The following is a 21,858-nucleotide window of genomic DNA, read 5'->3' on the forward strand; positions in this document are numbered from 1 at the left end:
GAAAAAAGAAAGAAAAAACAAACCCTTCCTTACTCCTAAATTATCATTTCCCATGGATATTCAGGCCTCAGGCTTTTTTGACAGGTAACTTTTTTGGGCACAGTTTGTTGCAGACTACACTTCCAAAATCTGGTCAGTGTATTCTTTCAAAGGTAACTTATAATGTACTTGCTAGAGTTTAATCAGCTTCCAGTGGCATATTCCAACCTCTGTTTAAGACTGATCTGCCCACGTGACTGTTTCTGGAATCTCACTTCTCTAGCATAACTATTGGTAAAACCAGCTCCGAATGACAGAAGCATCACTCAAAGGTATCTCAGATTAATGTGTACACATTATTCTTGTTTACATACAAGAAAAAAAAAAAAACCCAAACACCACAACTCATTTTTTTCTGTTCAATCATTTCCAAAGCTCATCTTAGGACATGACTTTCATTAAATAAACTTCGATTTACATTCCTAATGTTTCTACTGTATACTGTCATTTCATTATTCTGTGGATCCAGCCCCTTAAATGAAAAACCTACTAATGGCCCTGAAATGCACAAGCTTGTCCTACAAGGGTGACTATCAACTCAAAACAGCAAGTTTCTAACTTATTACCTACAACTAATTATACAATGGCTCTAACTTGTAGCAGCACACAGGTGACTGAAAACCAAGGCAAGAACATTAAGATATAATAAACTGTGTTAAAAAGGTCAATCAAACAGGGACTACACAATCCAGAAGAGAGAACCTGGCAAGAAAAGAGAGAGATACAGGATCTGAGTCCCTCAAGAGGAAGGCAGCTCACACGTAAACTATCTGCAGACTTTACCACCTATAAGGAATGGACTGGAGATCTACAAAATAATGTGGAATATAGAGTTTGTATGATATTTTAGAGGGCTGTAATTCTAAAGGTGAAAACCATAATCATTATTATTATAACAAATACTCTATTTCTGACACCCATCATGATGAAGCTACAGGCAAAACTTAGGATTTCAGCAACAGCCCCAGCCTACCAGGGCCATACAATTCAGGGAGAGAGAATATATGGCAGAGTCTGTACTACAGTAGCATTGAGGCCAAACTACTTTATAATCCAAGCCTAGCAAGCTTTAAGGATTGAGAAGCCTAACATCCCCCTCTCATCCTAGTGCCTCCTGAGTGTTAGTTGTCCTCACTCACACCATATCCACAACATACTATGTTCTGGAACATGGATGGACAACAGCTTTCCATGTCTTATATGAAATCCCTGACATAATTCTGTATAGCAACTTCACTTAATATAATTAATTGGTTCAATTTGTCAGGAAAGTAATTTTTAGGAATGTTTCAATGAAGTCAATTCAGTGACTTTCAATAAAGTCACTTCAGTGACTTTTGATGCGGTTTTTGGTGTACCATAAGCTACTGAAATATTCACAGCAATGAAACACAAAAAGCATTTAATCAACATTTAACTTAAACTACAACTTCTTGTCCTTCTTGATTGTGAAGTATTCATATAATGATTTTTTCCATCATTTTAAAACCTGCTTATGAAAAGAAACTAATTTCTATTACCTGTTTTACTCATAACAAGGCTTTTACAAGTAGAGTTTATTATGTTGCTGTAATTTCAGGATGCTTAAAAAGTGAATTTGTTGAACTTTATACAGATACCACCAGCAAACCTTATTCATGCTTAATGTTTTCTTTTTGGAAAGTACCAATAGCTTGGGGAAAAGAATTAAATGCCAACTGTCTACTCATACAACAAACTGTCAAAATCTTTGACTACATGTACAATGAAGTAAGAGAGAAGAAGGGAAAATCTGTTGGCAGAAAAATAGTACATTTAAACATTTTAGTTTTATGTCATCCTAGGTTTTTCACATATAAATACCTACTTGACATATATGGCCATCATTTGGAAAAAAATATGAATTAGGTTAAGATTTTTAGGAGTCTTTAGTGCAAAGCTTAAAGAATTGTTCACTGCAGTAATGACCAATGCAATCTATTGTAATGGAACAGAGCAAGGCAATACCGATTGCGTGCTAAGAAAGCACCAGAGATTAAGTGATCAATGCTAGGAAAGTTTTTCTTGCTAAAATTCAGGAGGTTCTCAGGTTCTGCCTTGAGCTATGAAGATCAATATTCCCTTTACAAGTTAGCAGATTATCAACAATTTCCTCCTTTTGAGTCTGGATGAAATATCCCTGAGATGGTTAATGGCAAAGAATCCCGCAGGCTAGCTACACAAGTGCTTTGGGACAGCTTCTCAACTTAACATGGAATTTTATTTAGTCAAATAATATGAAACACCTGTGAATACATTCTTGTCAAGCCTGAAATTAAGTAAAAAATGAGATGATTCATCTAATGAGATAAAAACTACAACACTAATGAAAGACTGGCTCTCAAACAATCACCTACACTCAAGCAATGCATTAACCCTGTACACATGCCATAGTCAAGTTTATGATAAGCTTATGGTCTTGTACCATCCAAAGTCAATAACTACAACATAGTTAGCTAAATTAAATCCATTCTAGTTCATTTAAAATTTTCATATTTCAGACCACTCTATGCAGGCACAGAAAATAAGCATTCCTTACAAGAGGCATGGGGAAAGCTGGAGGCCTTCAAAGATAATCATTACAACATTAACTGTGTCAGAAACAAATATGCTTGCTATTATGCAGACCAGCTAAAATGTCCTGAAGAATATTCATGCTGCTATTAATACCATGAAAATGCTAGAGACAAACTGTGTTAGCAGAGCTGAAGGTTAGGATCTGTTTCAGATCTTATCTGAAGAGTCAGAAAGCAACACCTGTGCAAACACAGGGTACTAAAGGAAGGAACTGACAAATATTCCAGCACAAGGCAGAATGGAAAGACCAGTAAGTTCTTCCTAAAGAAAAATGAAGGATGAATATAATCTATACAACATTTAGCAGTGGAAAGGCTGAAAAGGCATTGCTCCCTAGTGAGCCTTGTTCTGAACACTTCTCAGAATGGTAACAAGTTCTTCCCCAAATTAAAATACATATAGTTAATACTCTGTATGTATTACATACAGTGTATGTATGTAATATACATATATACAAATACCTTCTTCCACACTTTAGGTTTTATACTTACTGCCTTGACAGTCATGTTGCACAGTAACAACTAAATCTAAATACCAAGACTAACCTCCACAGACTGCACAGAGCAAAATGAAAGCAGCAGTCTGCTACAGCAGGTAAGTCAGAAGTTTTCTCCAGCAGGGAGCCTACACAGACCATCCCTGCATGACCAGGCAGACTTTGTGAATACTCTCTTACAATAATCTGCAGTACAGCAGATCAGCAGATAGTGTGGTCTCTGGGACAACTGGGAAAAACACTGTAGTGGTGACCACACTACAATTAAGCAGACCGCTTAGTATCAACCTGGAGATTATATTTAACCAAAAATGTACCACTCAAATCACGACCTGGAGGACCATACAAAACTTTTTGTAATTTTTAAGATTATACACTTTGATTACACCAATACTCAGAGAAATAAGAGACAAAAATTTGAGCAGTATCTTGAGGAAGGGATATGAATGAGTAAAGGCTCCTCTAAACTGAAAGCTTAGTAGAGGATTAAAACTAGAAAGTAAAGTGCTTCAGATAAATTTTGGCATTGTGTCTAAAGTACCCACTACAAGAGATTAAGTAAGAGAGGAAGGTCAATGATCAGAGTTTTGAAAAAAAGAGGTCATTAATGGGCAGAAGACAAATTCTGCTTCTGAGTCTTTAAAACGGGTCAGTGAAGTTGGCATTTTCTATTAGTAATCAGATGCAGACAAAATAGGAGGTAGCAATTCTAAAAGTGGTAATAAAAAAAATTACCTAATTATCTGAGAGTTTAATACACTGTTATTCCTGTTAAGCTCAGTATGCCAGCTTCTTTACGATGTGCAAACAGCTTTGGTGGCTTTAGGGAAGCAGACCTCATACTTCCTCCAGGCTTTACAGTAAGGAGGTATTTATTCCAGATGCCCCTCTTGCACTGAACTGGTCTCAAGAAGACCCAGTCAACAATGAAGATAACTTTAGGCAAAATGACTCACAGAACATCTCACTTTAGGTAGCTTTTCTCCAGTGGAAATGAAAATAAGGAACAGTCAGGATTTTTAATTTATTTTAAAAGTTTAAATGACACTCCAAATTAGTCAAGCAGTATAGACTCCAACAGAAAAACTGTAATTGATAATTACACTTAATTACACATAATAATGACTAGGAGTATGAAGTTTCCCAGTATACCTAAAGCTCTTTACCCACAAACATTTAACAAAATGCTGAATCACTGGAAAAAAACTCTAAATCTATCCATGACGAAAAAAAAAAGCCCACTTCAAGTCCCCAGACTATAAATGTCTATCACACATGCACACATACAAAAAAAAGAGTTGTGGATTTTTTTACACTGCTGAGAGACAGCTAGGGAGATGCATGAAGTGTGCCAGATGAAGGCTACATACGTAACCAAGCAGTATTTTCAGTAACCAAACATCATATGATAATTTTCACTGCAAATGCTAAGAATTTAGCAGGACTCCAATAATCAAGTTGACTTTGTAACTGAAGTAATTTAGGCTTCTAAAAATAGTTCTAGATTAATGAGGAGTACTTTCAGCAGCTGAAAAGATACAGATACACAGCATTTCATATATATATCCAGACACATAAAAAGAATTCCTCTTTCCTTTGATCTTTTCCTAATTGAAACATACAAGTCAAAAATGAAACTACACACTCCTCAGAGACTCAAATCTCCCCATATCACTGTAAGATGCAAGTAGTACAAGGACAATGTATGCAAAGTTTTACAGTTTAGGACCTTTTGTTTTGTGTTCTCTATGGCAAGTCATAAGAATGTTTGTTCTCAATTCTTGGAAGTTAAGATCACTAAACTCTCTTGCCTTCCAATAGAAAGAACAAGAAGGTCAAAGACTAGCACTTTTTTGGTTAATTTTACGACTATTTCAGTGTCTGAACTACTGAATCAAATCTGGATAGAGTTCAACTCTTGAAATCTTATAACAAAAGTATATTTCTGGATTTTCATCAGCTCCTGCAACAGAATTATGAACTATCAGGAATGCTGCACTAAGTCTTAAATATTTTCCTTACTAATTCACATTTTTCCAGAATTAAGACATTGAGAACTATTCATCCCTTCAGATAAAGATGAGGAATGAGCAACAAAAGCAGTTTAGTTAATACACTAAAGCCTATCCAAATCAGTTGTTACTAATCTAGTTCAATGCTTTTTGTCACTTATTCCCCAAAAGAACAAAAATCCTTTGTAAATACCTCCACAATACTGAAGAGAAATAGATGAAGTCAAGTGTTTGCTGAAACAAAACTGCACAAAGTTAACATCAGTTTTAACGCTCTCAATGAAGCTTTATTTTGGGCACTACCTAACAGTAATTCCTTCTCATATTTCACCTTTCCAATTTTCTCTAGGGAAAACAAAGACTTTCTCTACTGTCAAAAGTCTAAAGAACCAGGAACTCCCTCATTGCACCTCACACTTCATACTCCCATACTTTTCCATCGAGCATGATGATGTTTTTAACTGAAGCCAATGAGCTCAACTTTCTCTGTGTAGGAAAAGAGGGCAAAGAATGTATAAACATGAGGATTAGCTGAGATTGTCAGAGTGGTTGAGCAAGTACCTGACAGACACAGCCTAATGGCCGCTAGTCTTCCACCGTCTTTCGCAAACCACCATTCACGATTTGCCTTCCACTTCCCACCTCTTAAATTATCCAGGAAGCAGAGGAAAGCTCTTTCACAATTTAAGTAAGAGCCTCAGCACCACATGGCTCAACCCCATACAAAGTGTCACAGGGCACGCCCCAGATGCCCACAGTGAACTACACAAGCTCAGGAGTGTACAATACAACCCTTTCACTGCTTCCCACTGCTTGGCTGCTTCAAAATCCCACCCACACCAAGAGCAGGCAGTACAGAGTTACCTGTGGGGGAGAAGAGGACTGAAAAATAAGACAGAGAAACAGAAGAGTGGAAGCCCTGCTCTCCTGTAATACACCAAAACCACAAAATACATGAGCTACAGAAAATGAACTAAGATTAAATGTGCAGTGGTGACTAAAAAAAGCTAGCAGAACTTCAGGGAAATATCCAAAACAAAGATACAATAGAATTTTCAGCACTTACAGTTGCCAAGCACTATTCTAGGACTTCATTGATCACAGCATTACATACCTATCCCTTCAATGTATGTAAGCTAATAAATTTTGTGGGTTTTTTTCTGTCCTACTCTCACTCAGCATCAGATTTAAGTTGTATCTTCACAGAGTGCACAGCATAGTTCCCTAAAAACCACACTAGCAAGACTCATGCTTCTATTCTATTCAAATAGTACACAAAAAAACCTGACTTCCAAGAAAAATGGGATTCTAATCAGACTCCAGGTTACAAACAGGAATCAAAGAGCTAACATATCAAGAAAAGCCTCCCAACTGCACACTGCATCTTTTTCTCCTTTCCCATCATAACACATGCCAGTATCACTTCTGTACAGAGTGCTCTATCTGGAAGCAAGACTTCACCATGGACTAATTTCAAAGTCCCTGAACACACAGTCCCCCCACACACGACAGCTCAGCCCACCTGACAACTCATGACTAGCAAGAAGGTGTTTCTGTTCCTCCCCAGCAACTCTTCCCTTCCTCTTTCTCCAACACTGTATTCATCCATTTCCTTCTTGATGCAACTCATCTCCCCAGGTTTGCAGAAAACTATTTCTTTCAGCTGGATTTTTTGTTGTTGTTGTTAAATTGCCACATTGAGGGGTCAGGCACTTGCCAATATCAGTAAAGGGAAGGCTGCAGGAGGGAGATTTCCCCCTTCAGCAGTTACAAGCTGCTCGATCAGCTTAGCCAGCTCAGACAAATCAGTCCAGGTGACAGAACAGAAAAGAACCACAGGTCTCTTGTACCTGATCTTGTCCCAGGTATACCATAACCAGATCAGTGCTATCACAGGAACCAACAGCTGTGATGACACCAGCTCAACTACTTGATGCTATGTAAAGGCCCATAAACCTTCATCAAGCAATAATTTGCCAAAGTGACTGACATTCTCACAACTACTCTGAACTGGAAAAGTAAGCAAGAGTCAAAGTAATCCCAAGCATATACATAAAGCCCTCTCTCCACCGCATATTACGGTCCTTTTCTAACATTATAATCCAATTTTCAAACAAACATAACAAAAAAGATGAAGTAGAGACATCTCAGGCAAGAGCTACTACAGTTCTTAACTAAGGAAGCCCACAGAGTCTGACAACTCAAAAAGGAATAAAATGGGTATTAGTGTGGTCTTGTCAATGACAGCTGTTCAGTGCAAAGAACTGAAATTCACCCGCAGAGGACAAGCAGGCGTGTTCTGGACAGCGAGCACTTCCTGGTGCGGCTGAATCCTCTTACAAAATAATCATTTCACCCTGCATTCCCTCTGCTCCCGTCTGCCCTCAAAAGAAAAGTATCAAAATTAGTTTTGCCTCAGATTTTCTCTATGGGCAACACTAACTTAATTGAAAAGAGACTACCATGACAATGGCAAAATTCTGCAAATACTAAGGAAATTAGATGACAAGCTGAAGGGTGTACAATTTTATATTAATAAGGAAGCACCACGGTCTATTACAGAAATCACTGACAGTAGAAACACAAAACTGATAGCTTCCTGAAGTGGTTGTTCATAGAATCACAGTATTTGCTTACACGCTTTGAGCTTAACTGTAACTATATGAGAACAGCAACTTACTTTCAGTAAGTGTTAAGAATGCAGTTTCCTTTTCCAGTTTTTACCTATTGTCTGACTTTCCAACAGATTCTATGCGATTGTTCAAAGTGCTCACAGTCTTAAACCGCATTAACAATTGATATGGTGACATATGAAAAACCTAACACAGACTAAGAGAAAGGAGGAAGCAAAAGAAGCATTAAAAAAGAATCTTAATTAAATGGCTATTAACCTAACAAAAAAAGCTTTTTACAATCAATTAAATATTTTTAGTGGAAAGCTGTCTTTGAGTATGGTTAAAGAAATTCACCGGGGAAAGAGAGAGGGAAGGCGGAAAGGGAGTGACATCGAAACAACTCCTCTTAAGAAATCTGTGTACAGTCTTACAAACTAAGTGACAACTGACTTCCTGAGGTCTCATTTACTATTACCTTTGGGTTTAGAAGTAAAGCATTGAAAACCATATACCTTTAGCTTGCAAGATTCTCTGTCCAAAGTACAATGACAAAGAACAGTAAAATTAAAATATCCTAGAAAAAGATGTGGGTTTTTTTTCCTCACCTATGACTATATGAAAACAATCTCATTTTTCATTTACTTTATTTTAAACATCCACCAGTAACTCTCAGAGCCACTAAACCACATAATTCCTAAAGCACCTAAGAAGATACTTTCTCCTCTTCACTACTGGTCTGTAAGCCTACAATAAAGGAAAAAAGGAGATTCAAAAATATTTTCCTGAGTCCTTACCACGCTGTAGCTCCATTATGATAAAAGCTCCATGCAGACATGGTCTCCTGTCCAAGCAAGCAACCTGAGACCCTTCCTTCAGGAAGAGTTAAGTGTTTCAGACATATGTTTTCTGCTACCTAGCATAAGATTATGATACACATGACTAAAACAGATGGTTGTCCTACCACCTTGTCAGCAACATTACAATTCTGTTAGTGACACAAGCATGCATCACTTACTCCAAGTTTCTGTAGATCCTTATATTAAAGTCTTACTGATTCACGTGGCACTACAAAGAAAATAAAAAAGTCTCCCATCCAGATTTTCTTCTTCAGCCTGTCCCATTTATAACCACATTAGATGCTTTTCCAACTCCTAGGCCACCACATGCAGCCACCTGATTCTCTGAATTTCTTCAATTGCTCTGCTTTCTCTCCTACAAGGTTTATTCTCACTGCCAGTAATGCACCTCCTTTCCCTGCCATGTCTCTCACTACAGAGGTAAGTAAAAGGCAGCTCTTCGGTTCCTTTGGGGATACCACGTAATGTCCAGTTCTCAGATTTTTGTTTTTCCCCGGGGAAGCATCTTCACACACTCTCCCCACGCTCAAAGTATATCTAGAAGAGGTGCCATCACTCATCTGTCCACCCATTTTAATGGATTTTTTTTAAAAAAAGGGCAGCTCAGGCGCTGAAGAGCTGCGACTGATGTATATTCCACGTCTGCCAGCGTTATCGCATTTCCGTGAACAGCCCACATTTGCTTTTCTTCAATGGTTTATCTCCTGTCTGCAACACACGCCTCGCTAACAGCAAAGGCTTTGTGCTCCCGCTTTGCGCCAACCCCTGGCCCAGTGCATCCCGCCGTGAGGCAGAGCACAGGGAATAGCAGGATCATCGGTCAGGCTGGAGGGGACCACTGCGGGTCATCTGGTCCAACCTCCCTGCCCAGGCAGGGCCATCCGAGAGCACACGGCACAGGATTGCGTCCAGACGGTTCTTGACTATTACCAGTGAGGGAGACTCCACAATCTCTCTGGGCAACCTGCTCCAGTGCTCAGTCACCCGCGCAGCATCCCGGTAACACGGGAGGGGACGGAGGAGAGCCGGCACGCAGCGCCTGGATACGCACACGGGGTATTAAATGTCGCCTTTCGGCGACAGCCGAGGCCTCCCGGGCGCAAGGACCGCTCCAGGCCGCCGAGCTCCCGGCGCCGGCCCCAGGAAACACGCGGGCCCCGCGCCCGCACCGCCACTCCCGCAGCCGGCGGCCGCCGCTGCCCGGGAGCCCCGGGGCGGGCCGGGCCCCGCCTGCGCCTCCGCGGCTCCTGCTGCTTCCGCCCACCGCGGCGCCGCCGCCGGGCTGCTCCGGGCGCCAGCGGCACCTCCAGCCGACCGAGGCGGCAGCCGCCGCTGACAGCCCGCCTGGCCCCGTGGCTCCCGGCGCCGGCCTCGGCCCCGTGGAACCCGCAGCAGGGCCTGTGCCCGCCGAGCTCCCTCCCTGACGAGCTGCCTCCCAGCCCCCGCGCTGGCAGTGCCCGCCCCGGCCTTACCCGCTGCTCGCCCCGCCGGAGCCGGCGCTCCCGGCCGCCCGCTCCGCTCTTATTCCGCTGTCACCGTCCCGGCAGCCCATGGCGGGAGGTTCCTGCCCGGCCCCGCCGAGCCGCCCGCCCCCGTCGCTCCGGCAACACAGTGCCCGCCCCACCCTGCGCCTCCGCTCCCGCCCCGCTCCCCCTGGAAAGGCGGCGGGAGGGCGCTCCTGGCAGCGCTGCGACGAGCCCGGGGGTGGCGGCTCCCTGTGCTCTCGTGGCCCCGCCGTGACAGCGCCCGGCGGGTGCCACATGGGCAGATCCGGGCTGCAGTTCCTGCTGGGGAACGGAGCGGGAGGGTGGTCCCCATCTAAGGGCTCAGCCGGCTCAGACCGCCACGGCCACCCCCTCCCCGGCTTTAATGGCAGCATCAGAAACGCTCTTAACATGCGTGTCACGTATCTGTTCTCATCTCGCCCGCTGGCGTCTGGCGCTGCCGGGCTGCTGCCAGCCGCTGCCCTCGCTGTGCTGCGTTGCCTCGGTGGTTGCAGGACGAAGGGCTCCGGAGGGTTTGCGTTCTGCTTTGGTGTTTGCTTAGAGTAAATTCTTGGAGCAAGTTTACGGCTGCAGAACTGGGCTTTGGCGCTTTGCAGGATTGCCCAGAAGAAAGGATTGCCCAGAAGAAAGGATTGCCCAGAAGAAAGGATTGCCCTGAAAGCTGCTCGATCAACTCCCTGTCAGAGCTGGTTCACAGGCACAAATAAATCAATAGTGTACCTTGACTCCATGTCCCTGCTCTTGCCTGCTCCAGGAATTCACCTTGCATGACCAGGGCACTTACTAATCTTCTGAAAGTGACAGCAATATGTTTCTGGTGATGTTAACAAGCACATGTTTCCTATATTCATACACGCCTTGGTTTGGCATAACCATTCTGATTCTTGAATCAGAAAAATGTACATATGGAGGGTGTGCGAGTGTAACCCTCTCACATCCTTACACCTTTTCCTGGTGCATTGGCTTCCTACTCCCTGACCTCTGCTACCTTTCCTGATGAGGACTGTGATTGCATTTCAGTTATCATCCCAGGGCCTGCTGGCTACCTCAGTGGCATATTGGCTTTGTAAAACTTAAGCCAGGCTGCCTGCAAGGATTACACGGATGGGCAGTCAGATCTTGGGAATGCTTTAAACAGCAGGATCCCAGGACCCACCTGCCAAAGTTAGTTTAGATACACACGATGTAACAGCAGTTAAGTCTTGCAAATATAAACTTTGATCTGCTTGTACACCCTGCTTCTTGTGGTCTTTCCCATGGAATTTATTTATAGCTACATTTCTTATTTTTTCCCTTGGCACCTGCTTTTGGCTGTCGTTCACACTGGTCCTCATCTTACTGACCTGTCCTAGTCAGATGGGTACTGGGTTAAATGAACCTCTAGTCCAAGCCAAGAGAGCAACTTCCCTGCAAGGATCAGTTTGTGCAGACCCCAAGAGAGTGTCTTTCTCCAGAGATTAAGCACCTAGGCAACATTTCTGCACTCAAAAATGGCTTAAATCCCTTGAAAAAAACAGTCCTAGGCAAGTGCCACTGGTATTGCAGTAAAACCAGGAAGGGCAAGGAGCCTGACACACTGCTTTGCTGCCAAACAAGCTTACACAGCACAGCCACAGAGCTGCAGACATGGGAGCCCCAGTGGCACCCTGTGCCCCCACTTAGGTGCCCACCCTTGAGAAGGCCAGATCTCAGCTCAGAGAGACAAATGGCCTTCAAGGACACCTAGACCTCTTCATTGGCCACAGAGAACTTTAGGGACTTAAGGAAAACTGGTTCATTCAATGCCCTGGAGTTTAGATGCCAGTTAGTTGCTAATTCAGGCAGACTAAATCCTACTTTTAAGCCAGTTTATTTTAAACTCCTGGAGAACACGGTAGGATTTGGTCCAGTCCATCCCATCTGGCACTTCAGCTGCTGGAGAGGAAAGTGAGCCAAGATTCCCAATCCTGAGTTCAGGCAGTTGTTGCCCTGAAGCAAACCCCCTAATAACACGTGAATCCACTCTACTTCCTGCAGCAAGAAGAAAGAGAAGTCTCTTCTACCTCTGAACCAGGGCTTCCTGTTTACTGAAAAAAAGAGATAACACTATTTTATCCTTCTTTTAGATCTTACAATTGCCGTAGGATGACTGCATGCTTGTGTCTCTCTCTCCTCACTGCTGACAGTGGCCTGAAAACAGAGGTTTCTACTGGCCCCTCCCATGAAACTTCTACCTGCCAATACCTCCAAGGCTCTTTGCTGGTACCTCAGCTGCTGCCTGCCCAGTTTTCCTCAGTAGCAGATGTAGGGTAAAGCAAATGCCTTGCTTGACATTTACACATTATTTATGGTTTTCTCAAGGAAACCAGTGAAACTCAGCAGCTAGTACATTGCCTTGTGTGGTTGTACAGCAGAACTGTAACAGCAGCAATGAAAATTAAGTCAATTACTAGCAGTACATCAACTCACCCTTGGAACATTAGCTTTCAAAGTGCAAAGAATAGGAGCATTTCAGATTGATAACATAAGTTTTACTGAAAATAGGAGTTTTCAGATAAGAATCAGCCACCACATACAAACACTAGAGTGAATTTTTGCAAGGTGTTTACTAAAATCTTCACAGGGGAAATTAGCCATGGTCTAAGTTGAAGTGCACTGAAGCAGTTACCATGTGTGCACTAAAAAATGATTATAAACTGTTTGGACTAAAAATATCGTTGAGAAAGACAAGTAGGTGCAATTAAAGATTTTATCAGAATTATAATGTTGTTCTCACTTGAATGCTTCAAAGTGCAACCTGTCTTTCAGCTTATGCAGATGCTTTTTAATTACAGTGATTAAAGCTCCTGCTACAGATATGACACCATGCCTGTTGTTGTTTTAAATCAGAGTTTTTCAGTAAAATACTAAGCATTCTGAATTCATGTATGTCAATGTAAATTTGCAGCAGTTCCATGAAAGTTAGTAGAACGACACCAGTTCAAGCCACAGTAACTTTCAGTCAAGTCTGGTTCTTTGCACCATCATTGGCTCACTGATAACTCCTGCTATCCTACAAACAGTATCTGAATCTCACTTGAAATCTATAAAGTTATTAAGCAGAATTCTACTGCAATTCTCTCTCTTTTGAATACATGGAGAAGATAATAAGATGGAAAACAAGCAAGAAACAAGAATAAAAGTAGTATTTCCCTATTGTTCTCCCGGACAATAGAATGAGCCCACAGCAACTAGAACTGCACAGGTCACATTGGTACTCAGATTCTTCAGTGTGTGGTATTAATGTTCACAGAGAGTGGATTGAGATCAATAGTCCCAAAATTTCAGCGGTCAATGAGCGACTGTCTGTTCCTGGAATTTCTTAAGTACCCACTGCACATTTTTCACAAGGCTCCATCTAGTCTCATCAATAAAGTTTCAGCTGAAAGCATTACAAAGGTAATGTAAGGCCTAGATTTTGTGAGCCATTTCTACAGTCTCATTCTCTCTCCTTTGCAATGAGTATTTACTTGTCTAGGAAAATTTACCTATGTTTTAGTGGTATAATAAAAATAATATTTAAAACTGTGGAGTAATAAATCTAATGAGCGAGCTGTCTTGAATCCAGGATCTTAAATCAGAGACATTTGTGGAAAGGGTATCTTTTGTCAGCTGAGATGAGCAGACTTTCGGCGGGGAATGAATAAGGGTCTGTGTTCCCAAGGAAGAACATTACTTCTTTTTTCCCTATGCTACTTTAAAAAAATCTGAAAGAGTACATAAAATAGAAAAATAGTTTTCACTTGTGGAATCACAGAATGGTCTGAGGCATTCATTAAAAAAACCCATACTGGTCTAAGTGTGAGTTATCTATATCTTGAGGAGAAACAGTCTGTGAGTATCTACTCACTTCCAGATCAATGTTGGAGGAGATAGCTGTTGAATAAACTCAAGGATGAAAAATCCAGGCTGGACACTCTTCGTGTTTTCATTCTTCATGTTTGAATACAGTGGTATAGGAACAGAGAGAAAAAAAAAACTTCATGCAGTAGTTAGAAAGCAAAGGGGGAATTAAATGCTTCCAAAAGGAGCTTAAAGCACAGAAGTTGTGGGAAGCCTTTCCTAGTTGTTTGTAATCTTTCTTTATGTTTTCCTGCTGCAAGCAGGGCTTGATTTCCAGTGATGCTTGATTTTTCATTGCTGTAATTCCTGGTCAGCACACACTGACATGAGGATGTATTTACTGATGGTTCTAGGTCCCATTTCCAGAACAGAAGAGCAGGTAGCCAGATAGCCAGGTGGAAACACACTGTATGACCCCTAAATTTGTCCAATGTCTAATCTAGATGAAAGAAGTAAATTACTTGCTTTATCAGTTTTGAATCAGTGAGTCCACTTCGATCAGCCTTGGCTTTTCCATTTAGATGGAATTCATCAAGTTTAAAGCTTACTCAAAAACAGCTGAGGTAAATCACTAGTTGCAATGTATGCTGAACTAGAATTAAATTGCATTTAGTGCAGTTAGTTTGAATAATGTAAGAAAAGTTGATTTATGTAGAAATAATTCCCACTACAAAGAATGACACAAGCCTAATGAGAAACGCAAATGGTTTAAAAACATGTATACAGGACTTTGAGCTTTAATTTGCACCTTCTCGCAGCTTGTAAATATATGAATTACACGAGATCATGGTCTCTTACAGTTACACATTGTCATGTGTCTGTAACAATGTCTGACGACTCATGTCTGTTCTGTAGTAAATAGTCAAGCAAAGGCTATGCTCTTGAGCTGAGTCAGTTCAAGAGGTGAAACTGAGATGAAATCTCAATAAAAGCAGGCCAGGCTGCAGTTTTCCCATGTCCTTATTAGGTCCATTGTTGTCTTTAGCCGGATCTACAACCCATGTGAAAATACTAGAACTCCTTATCTTCCTAATCCACTGCAAAAAATTATTGCACATGGTTTCAAGACTCTTTGTCAAATCTCCCATCTGCTTCTTTTGTTCCATTTTGAAGAGTCACAGACTATTTAATAATTTGTTCTGTACCATTTGTTCAACTTTCTTGCCCTCCTTTGAACCTTTTTCTTGTTCTTTGTACTATGAGAGAATTAGAACTGCAGACAATACTCACGATGTGAGTTTGTGATGAATTTCCTGCATATTATATGTATGTTTTCCTCTCTATTTTTTTCCTTAATAATTCCTAATGCTATATCCCCTTTCCTCCTCTACCACTGAATACTGAGTTGACAACTTTATAAAACTGTATGTCATAACTCAGGGACTTCTGCCCAAGTGATAGGACTTCTCCAACACTTCTCTCTCTGTATGCAGTTACGATGATTGTTTTGACTGGAGTTACTTTCCTTTGTTGTTATCAACATTGGAGTTTTTTCTGCCATTTTAACCCAATAACTCACAGCTTGGAATCTTTTTGTTTCCAGCTGACTTTCATTTTTCCTACCTTGCAAGAGTAATTTGCCATCAGGAAACTCTCTCACCTCAGACTATGCTTCTTTTTCCAGATAACTTTGATGTCAAACAACACAACTCCAGAGACAGATTTCTGACACTTCACTGAGGACTTTCCTCTCCTCCCTCCTCCCCAGAAATTTCACAGAGGCATGAGATATTTTTTTCTACAAAATTCATATCAATTTTTCCTCATTATATCACATATGTTCATGCACTTGCTAACTACATTACATGGTATATTTTCTACCAATTTGTAAAAACTCAGTATCTGTAATTCTTTTTTTTTTTAAGGCTGTGCCTTTTTAAATTTCATGAGCTTCATTAGAGTCAAGGGAGCATTAGAAAGATTCAGCAGCAAAACTTTGTCTTTCACAAAAAAAAATCACTCTAGGTTGATCAGGTGGTTTTTTGTGTTTGGTTTTTTAAGAAAAATAGATAAGACAGATCATCCACACAAATTGTTAATCACAAGACAATGAATAAATTATGAGGCACACATAATCATTTTCTGGCAAACTGACTATGATTTTTACAAATGTATTAGCATTATATAACAGCAAATAAACCGGTTTGAAACATTTCTGCCCCTGCATAAGACTCATTGCATTTCTGCCTGTGATTTCTGACCAGCAATTTAATAATTTTTTTTTTCCAGTCTAGTGGTTAATTTCTCAGTGAATTTTCCTTGCTGAAAAAGGAAAGGTAATTCAGTAAAGATAAATGTTCCAATGTTCCATATTCAAAATCAACTTTCTTTTTTTTCTTTTTTTTTTTTTTTCCCCCTGATTAGAGCATAGGATAACTCCATCTCCAGAAGCAGTAACCCACCTTCATGAATGGAGTTCTAAGCAGCATTCAAGGTGCTCCTTACTGCTGGTAAAGCAGAAAACAATCACAGGGATGCTTTCAAATACTCCTCTGGCGCTGGGAGCACTCATAGCTGCTTTCTCCCTCCATTCAGGAGGTACAGGTGTGGTGTCAGGGGAAGGTGAGGGCCTGGCTCAGTGTCTGTTCCCCACCAGCCACAGTGTTCATGGGAGCTTGTGTCATCATTGCAAACAGGATGTTTCCTTAGAGCTGCTCTGATGAGGACAAACTGCTCCCCCCAGCCCAGCAGCTCCAGATACTTAGAGATGTTTGTTTCCCTGTTGGTATGTATACCAGCTTCAGCTCTGGCACAGTGGGGGAATCTGACAAGAAGAATGATGACGCTGGGCAAGCAAAAGCGTGCAAGAAAGCCAGCAGGGATGGTACGCAGGGTTTCCATCGCCTGCTTTGGAATAAACCCAGCACATGAAGTAGTCACTGTAATAACACTCAGCCTTTGTGCTTTTCTGCTTTTCTGTCTCCAGATTAGGATTTCTGGGCAGGCTCTAGCTCTGAAGACACAATGGGACGCAAAGCATGCTCTATTTCAGACACTGTCATTTCCCCACAACCAGCAATAGCCTGAACCTTTCTGACAGTATTATGTCAGGCCCCCTGGCTGCCGCATGAGAGGAGCCCCGAAGAAAAGATACAAGGACTCCCTGAAACAACATCTCAGCCTTGGCCATATTGATCAACATAACTGGTCTACTCTGGCCTCAAATCGGGAGGCCTGAAGACACGCCATCTATAACGCAGCTGTCTCCTTCGAGAACACACGCAGGATCACTCTCGAGGAAAAAAGGCTACGCAGAAAGAACCGTGTATTGCAGAATACACCATCTAAGGAGTCTTTCTGCTGTGCCTTTTGCAATCGGATATGTCCGTCACGTATTGGCCTCATAAGCCACCGGCGTGCCTGTAGCAAATGTGGATAGAGCCTTCCCAAATCTTCGTTCGCGAAGCCTCACCATGATGATGATGTCAGGCCCCCTCCATGCTCCTCTTACGTGTTTCTGTTCTGTTCTTTCTCCGAGTATCTTGAGCATTGCTCCAAGCCATGGATTTGACGCTATAATGTAGCATTCAGAAAGAGAAAATGCTACCGATTCAAGGTAAGGGAGTGAGCCACTTTTGCAGTTTTATGTAACTCATTTGAGCTCTGTAGTTATTTAGTTGCATTGAATAATTCAGCGGGGAGGCTGTTTGAAGTGCAACAGCCTCTTTGTTTCCTATGAAGGGTGATGCATGCTGTAGGGCTTCAGACATCTATCCAGCAACTGGCACAGACTTTTTCAGAAACAAATGCATTTATACATTCAGAGACTAGCTCCCAGCACCCACCCAGGCCCTCTGCCAAATCTTCTCTTTTTCACAGCATAAGGCAAAATCCTGTTCACAGTTTTGTCAGCATTACTCTACCGCTTTCAGTGAAGTCACCCCAGAGTCACACAGGTGCAAATGAAATTAATATAATCTTTAGTGTTTCACCAACTGAGCACACACCATCTTCAACCCTCTGCCCCACCTGGTCAATGGTTCTCCCCTGCCTGCTGACCTGGCACACAAGTTGATGCACAGATACCAAATCACAAATATCAATCCCCAGACAAATGTCAAAATGTGTGTGACTCAGAAGCTAGCTATCCTGAGTCCTCATGCCAGACCTCACGAGAGACCTCCTTGCTAACCTGCACCCCAGGCAAATGCCCCAGCCACCTCTGCTCAGGCTGATTTTCCTGCACCTGCTTGCACAAGAAACCTGACTACCACCACTCCATGATGAGGAATGACCCTCCTTGGGGACCTTTCTTTCTCACGTCAATCTTCCCCATTTCCATACAGCTTACTCTTCCCTTAGAAATTAGACATCATCATAAGGAATAAAAACTGTTTAAAAACCTGTAGAGCATACCTGTTTCCTCAGAGAGTTGCAACTAAAAAGCAAAAGTGCAGTGACACAGAATTACATGGGCATCCTCCTCCTGGGAACTCATCTGCTAGCATTTGACATGGACTCAGTCAGAGGGATGCTACTGCGTCTGCACAAATTGCTGCAGTGAAACCTCCGAGTTTCTGTCAGACTGCTGGATGAAATCGCAGCTTCCTTGCTCCTGTGTGCTCCGGCTCCCTTTCAGCTCCACACAAGCAGCCTGACCTGCAGAGGTATGGAATTCAAAAGCTGTTTCGGTTTGTTTTTCTTTGAGTTGGTTATGCTACTGTGTCTGCAGTGCTGCTAGAGAAAAAAAATAAAGGAAAGGGAGGAAAGAAAAAGGATTCCTTCAGGCTTTTACTGTCAATGGTGCAGGAGGATGAGTAAACAGTGCAGACAGCTAAAAAGATTATGCTAAGTGGTGCAAGAGGCTAAAAGCTTTCAATATGTCATTCTATTGTTTGTTTGAATATTGTATATAGACATATAAAAAGGGGACAGTTCAGCCTTAAGGCCATATTCATGAACTGAGACAACTGTGTGAAGAACTAAAAACTCAGTGCTGTTCTGCCAAAGAGAGTTTCAATAAGCAATCTGAGCTGATTTTCAAAATTTGTTTCTGGTCTCCATTTGGTGTTATTTCTCTAAACACAATATTATTAAAAAAAAAAAAAAAAAGAAAGAAAAGGGTGATCAAACCATGCAATCAAAATCGGCACATACATCTCAGAGCCTGCAGTTTTAGAGGTGTCCTTTTGAATTTCCATCTGCTTGGACAGCAAGGGTAGGATCCCCTTATTCTAGTCACCTAGAAATCATATTAATTCTAAAATACCAAATTACTTGAGCTAAATGTGGGTGATCCTAGCTGCATAGACACCAGCTGTCTTACAACTAACACTGGTGAGCACGTTTCAGCTAAATGTGAAGAGATCCAGAGCCACAAACCCTTGTGAGAGAGAGCAATCTGTGAATGTGCTGGCAGCAACCAGGTGTCCAAAGCACAGCTAAACCTGAGAAGTCATTAACTCCTTATGCACCTCCCTGAACTGTCAGTGTGATATTTGTGTTTCTCATGAAGAATTGATGGTTGAGACTGCTTCTTTGAGCTTTCCCGACACATATTACCATGTCAATTTACCTATTAGTCTTAATTTACTGAATTACTTATGGCTTCTCCTGTCAGCATGATATGGTCTTGGGATTTGTCTCAAATACTTGCTGGGCATATTAGTTTTTTACTTTCTGTGTAGTCACAGCTACATCTCAGGGCATGGTTTCACTAAGCCCAGGTGCTGGAACAGGAGTGCTCATGCTTGTCTGATCTTGCAGTCTGCTGGATCAGCCCACTGACCCAGCTGAAAAACAATCCGCTATTTTTCTAGGACAGGTTTTCAACCAGATCAGCTTGCTGACCTCTTTGATGACATAGTCATGAGTATTCTGCCAACAAAAGGGAGAAGGGGGACATGCATCTGCAAAGTGAAAGAAAATGCCATCCATTTTGGTTTCAGTCCGCATGTCAGTCTCTTAAGGCTCTCCATGAAGGCAAAGTTCACCACACGCTCATTGAACAGTACAGGTCCTGGCCAAGCACAGTGGTATCATGCTTGAGTCTGCATTTATAGTCATCAGATCTACACCACCTTAACTTCAGAGGATTTACTCCAAATTTATACTTATCTGAGGGGTAACTCAAGAAATCTCTGTACAAGGAGCAGCTGGTATGAAGGAATAAGACACAGATCACCACCAGTGCAGTATTGCTGAAAACATGTAATCACTATTTAATTTGACTTCTCAGTTTTTTCAGGCTCTTGAAAATTCTCAAGATGTAAAATTCCTTTCTATTCTTATACCAAGAGGAAACATCTTCTCAATTTCAAGGAGACAAAACCCAGCACAGGAAGCTATGAAATACTGTACACTATAGCAGAGTTTATCTGACACAGAGACCTAAAACAATTCCTGCATTGTGCTGTAGTATCTCCATGTCATAAGATGACCAGGAAAACTGTTCGTACATCTGCCTGGGCGATTGTAAATATTTTGGCGTCTCTTTACAGTTTTGCTTGGCAGTTGGACACCTACATTAGGCAGATGAGGCTTGATCTTTGTTTTATCTAACTTCTTCCCACAATAAATTAGACATGCAATCTAAACCAAAATTCTTACATGATCAGTGGGGAGAGATAGTAACCTCCAGAAGGCAACTCAGTCCATCCTAACAGAGGTATGCTGCATAAGTGGAGTCAACTGGCCCCTGAAAATACCGCTTTCCCTCCTTTGCCACTGACAATAAAAGTAGCCAAGGTCTTAAACTGAAGAAGGAAAAGAACTTATCTGGGCTCACTAAAGGACAGATTTGAACCAAAGAAAATTGATATTCATGAGGAAAAAGTGGGCTGTGAGGGTAATCTAGATCTCTGTCTAACCTATGCACAGGTCTGTCAAAAACTGGCACAAGCCTATTTTCTCCTAACTTCTTGAGCTATCCTTTTCCTATGGAATGGGAAACCAGAACATTGGAGGTCTGGTTGTACAGCCAGGAAGTCCAAGGGCTGTTGCATCTGGGAAGAGGGGTTGGGAAGAGGGGTCTCCTTTCTCGGGTACGTGACTGTTGTGGGCAGAGGAAGCACACGATGAGCTGGAGTGCAGAGGTCCAATGCCAGGGTAGAGTTCAGATCCTGCTCCCCCTGAGCATGTACCCAACATACTGGAAGACAAGCACAACAACCTGATGAAGGTCCAGAAGTCTGCAGCACTTGGAAGTCTGGAAGTGCTCTTCTGGCAGAGTGAGACTGTCAGGCTTATAAGTCTATATGCATGTTGTACAAAGGCAGTTTGTCACTTGCTGGCTTCAGTCCTGGTAGGACATAAATCTTACCACGAGTACGATTTTAAACAGACATTGCTGCTCAGACAAGAAGGCAAGTTTGTGTAATTTGGGAACAGAAAAGCCTAAATGCTGCATGCACTCAGCACTGAAACAGTACCATTTCCAGGGCCTGTGTGTGTCACAGCTGACAGCAATGGAGCCTGAGTATTGGAAATGGCTCCCTCCAGACAAAGCAGGTTTGTTGCTATGCTATTTCTGAGCCCTCTGCTTACTTCTATTACTGGAAGGGACTTACGTTTGTTTCTAAATCTGTCTCTATTGATTAGCACTTAGTAACTGGCTGTATGGCTTAATATAATGATCATAGCTCTTGCTCCTTTTGTTATTCCTGATGTGCAGAAGACTGTTCTTTCTTTTTTTTAGTTGAAGGATGTTCCTGTTAGCTTAGCTTACCACTGTGCATACTTTACAATCCAGGGTATTTGGAATTTTATTTTGAAGCATTTTACACTGGCAACAAAGAGAAAACGAAGTACGTATTACTCATTTTGAACGTGCTTATGAATACCTACCAGAACATTATTGATGTGTAAAACATCACATCAGGTTTTATTGCACTAGGTATTTTGTTGGCTCTCTGTGTTACAGAAAAGGTGTGATTTTCC

At 41.8% G+C, this 21,858-nt stretch overlaps 1 protein-coding gene across 1 annotated transcript in view; it reads right to left on the reverse strand.

Annotated features, from left to right (window-relative positions):
- The window catches only part of LYST (lysosomal trafficking regulator), an 80,709-nt gene extending 70,524 nt beyond the window's left edge, over positions 1–10,185 (reverse strand). Inside the window, exon 1 of the mRNA XM_017817443.1 lies at positions 10,087–10,185. The gene's annotated coding sequence lies outside the window, so the exon portion shown is untranslated. The remainder of the gene's footprint in view (positions 1–10,086) is intronic.
- Positions 10,186–21,858: the final 11,673 nt, after the last annotated feature.

The sequence above is a fragment of the Lepidothrix coronata genome, unplaced genomic scaffold (genome assembly GCF_001604755.1).
Source record: "Lepidothrix coronata isolate B3197 unplaced genomic scaffold, Lepidothrix_coronata-1.0 Scaffold61, whole genome shotgun sequence".
Taxonomy (NCBI): Eukaryota; Metazoa; Chordata; class Aves; order Passeriformes; family Pipridae; genus Lepidothrix; species Lepidothrix coronata.